We start from the raw sequence: 3,737 nt of genomic DNA, 5'->3' as shown, positions 1-3,737 counted from the left end.
TTATTTTTTTTGTTTGGGGGGGGGGGGGGGTAAAAAAAATGGAGCAGGAGTAGAGAATATGGGGAGGAGATTACAAGATAGAGAATAGAAGTGTTCGAAATTCTAATTGAATCATTCATAAAACATGTGGGTAAAAAGTCATGGAACAAATAACAATAACAATAATAATAATTTTATAAAATATTTATGAAAAAAAATGCTAATGAGATGATGAGAAAATACCTATTATTTGAAGATATGTCAATACTAACATACCAACAAATACAAAGAAGGGGAAATTAGCCATCATGAACCAATAAGAAGCAAATGAAATTAGACTGTATGATAAAAATGACTAGATGATGGCTTCTTTTTATAGGGATAAAAATGACGAATATTAATTGAGGGATTAATTATATTTTTTAATTTTGATTTATTAGTCAACTATTGACTGGATTATTTTCTACATATAATGATGATTTCTTTGACTGCAAATGTGTTTGATTATGGGAATTCAAAAATGAGTCGTGATTACATTAATTCATTATGGAAAAATTAGTTGGACATAAATTTATCAATTAAAGGTAGATATTAACAACAACAAAAGTAACATATTTGAAGTTAATCTCATAAGTGGGGTCTCGAAAGGATGGTGTGTGAACAACTTTATTTTTTCCTGCCTTGTGAAAGTAGAAAAATTGTTTCCAATAAACTCTTGGTTAAAAATAAAAAGTGAAACGGAATAAAATATAGGAGGACAAGAATTTTTAAAATATGGAAAATTAGACATTATGTCCATTGAATCAAAATTCCATATCCAAAATAACTCATTATCACTTATAACCCAAAAGAGTTTGATAGAGAGTGTGATTAATTAAAATTGAAACAATACAACATTTTTTCTTAGCCTCGTGATGAACGTCAAAGTGTTTACCCTAAAAAAATTACGGTTGAATTTGTACGCAAAATTTTGAAGACACGCGGAATGGATTGATAAAGAATAGGAAATTATGTTGTAAATAAGAAACAAATTAATGAAAAATAAACATATTTGTAAGATTGAATGATTAGAGTCTGATCAACTTGGTTCCTCTGATATCTTTGATGAAGATGACCTCGGAAGAACTTTGGATTACACAAGAAATGGCGAGGAGTACGAGCTTGCTTGTTATAATTTAAAATACAGAAGTTGAAAGAGTAAAATAAGAAGAGGTCACTTCTTATAGGGGCGATTTATTTTTTACTAGATAATTCGGGAATATTTCCTCTTAACTCTCATTGAATGAGGACTTAATTGACGTTTAATGATAAAAGAGTAACGTTTGGCGTTACATAACGACTAACCCTCTTTGATGATCTTTCACACCCCGAGACTACCCCTATAGGCGACATGGTACTTAGATCCACCAGTGACTCCAAGCTAACCTCATCGCATTACACTAAGATTAACATAGTAAGACCAAAAACACTGAATGCAGAAGCTAAAACTGAAATATTTGGATAGAACCTGTAACATCCCAGAAATTTTTTGAACTAAGACTCGAACTGTTCTTCATAGTGAGTGAGATTTTACCAAGGAATTAAAAATTCTTAAGTTTTAAGGTCACTAGATGTAGCTCCTTGAGTTCCAAGAAAAACTAAAGAGAGTTCACTCAAGTCATTTCTAAGTTCTTCTAAGATTTGGGTTAACTTCAAACGACCATAACCTTTAGTATAGAATGTATTAGGTGGGATACAAGTACCAAATGAAAGGTCGTTGAATTATCTTTCCAACGCCACCGAGTTTGCTAAGTTTCGAGTTCGTATGAGTGAGATATGCCGTTTTGAAGTCAAGTTGTCCAAATAAGGAAAGTTACCCGAAAATAGTAAGGGGTATTTTGGTCTTTTCTTTACCCAAACAGATTTAATTCGTTTTTAGTAAGGTTTTAGGGGTCTAATATGATTAGGTTCAGTTTTATAATCCTAATATACGCCTAAGGTTTTAGTTGAAATTTCAAGAAGAGAAAAGAGGAAAGGATCAAGGCGTTCGTCGAGATTCTTGAGAGTTGTTGCGGATTTTCACCATGGGTTTGATCCCTAAGAGGTATGTAAGCTTCCATAGTGTTAAGTTTGTTCACCCACATGTCAATCATGTTAATTTCAGCGAAATTCGTTCTAGAAAGTTGAAAGTTTGGTGTTCTTAAATTGTGTTCTTGAAATTGGCTTTCGTTCTTGAGTTTAGATGAGATTGATGAGTTCTTAAGGAAATCGTGTCAATTTTAGAGTTGTGTTTGATTAGATTCTTGTGTACATGTATTGGGTATCTGAATCTAAAGAGAAGTTGAGCAAAAGAATCGAGTTTAGGCGAATTGGGGTAGGAAAATTTAGAAGGAAAAAGTCGAGCGAATCTGGCAACCCAGTCCGCGTCACGGACCCCTCTGCCTCAAAAGTTATTTTGCAACCAAATATTAAAAATGCATCTTCGTGTCGCGGACCTGCTTCCCAGACAGTGATTTCTTGATTGTTTCTCATGTTCAACTATTTAAAAACACTCTTAAACATCACGAGATCTTTCCTATCACAAATCACAACCTTGAATTCAGAAATCAAATTCAAGGTAGAGTTGAGAGTCAAGTTTTGAGAGTTCTTTCGAACATTTTTTAGAAAGTTCCTTTGAGTCTTTTTGAGGAGTCTTCTACAATTTCTAATAACTTGTTTCAAGACTTAAGTAAGTGAGCACGAGAGTGAGGAGAATGTATTCATGAGTCTACACTATCACCGAGATCCTTCATATCATGAAGCATAACTCTTGAATTCAAAATTCACATTCAAGAGAGAGTTAAAAGTAGAGTTCAAGAGAGCCTTTAAGTTCAATTGTGAATCATTTGAGATCAACTATCGATTTTAGCTAAGTTTTGAGGAAGTAAGTATGAGAATGAGGAGAGTCGTATGCATGAGCTCCATAATGTTCTTTAGACCCTTGAGTCGTGTCGTTCATGCTCATAAATTTTTCATGAACTCCATACATTGAGTGTCTTCGAGAGGAGTTGCATCTTCGAGTTCTAAGTCTTTGAGCATTGAGTTCCTAATTCTTTTGAGATTTTTTTCCTAATCATGGGACTATTACATATTACCCATGAAGTCCATGAGTTGAGTTGTTCCTGCCCATAATTCTGCATGAACCCTATGAGTTGAACATTCTTGAGATGAGTAGTATCTTGAAGTCCAGTAGTTCATGCCCATAATTCTGCATGAACCCTATAAGTTGAATATTCTTGAAATTAGTAGTATCATTGAAGTTCTTGAGTTCTGAGTTGATGAGTTTTACGTATTGAGTTCGATGTATGGTTATTGAAAACCTTGAATTGAGTCGTTCACGTCCCTAATTCGGCATGAACCTTATTTTGAGAAGTCTTTTACAATTTTTTTCTAAACTTGTTTTAAGACTTGAGAACTTGAGTTGAGAAAGAGTAGAGTTGAGTTCATTTTCTTTAAAATGATATACGGGAACTAAGTATTCCTAAGAGTAAATGTTTTCACATTTAAAAGAGGGGGAAACTGAGATTTCCAAAAGAGTTTTGAGCAGTTTGAGTAACATCTCTTTTAAGAGAGATTTTTGAGTAATAATCTCAAAACACAGAAAAAGTTATGTTTTTAAACATATGAGTTGAGTATATTTTGGGAGTAGTATTAAGCACCGATATGGGGACGAGTTCAGATAACTCAAGTCTCCATAAAACCATGTAGTCAACGTGGGTAGAAAGGGTCATACTTTTTAG

This window comes from Solanum tuberosum, unplaced genomic scaffold (assembly GCF_000226075.1).
Source record: "Solanum tuberosum cultivar DM 1-3 516 R44 unplaced genomic scaffold, SolTub_3.0 scf00538, whole genome shotgun sequence".
In the NCBI taxonomy this organism is placed as follows: domain Eukaryota; kingdom Viridiplantae; phylum Streptophyta; class Magnoliopsida; order Solanales; family Solanaceae; genus Solanum; species Solanum tuberosum.
This window is presented reverse-complemented; position numbering follows the sequence as displayed.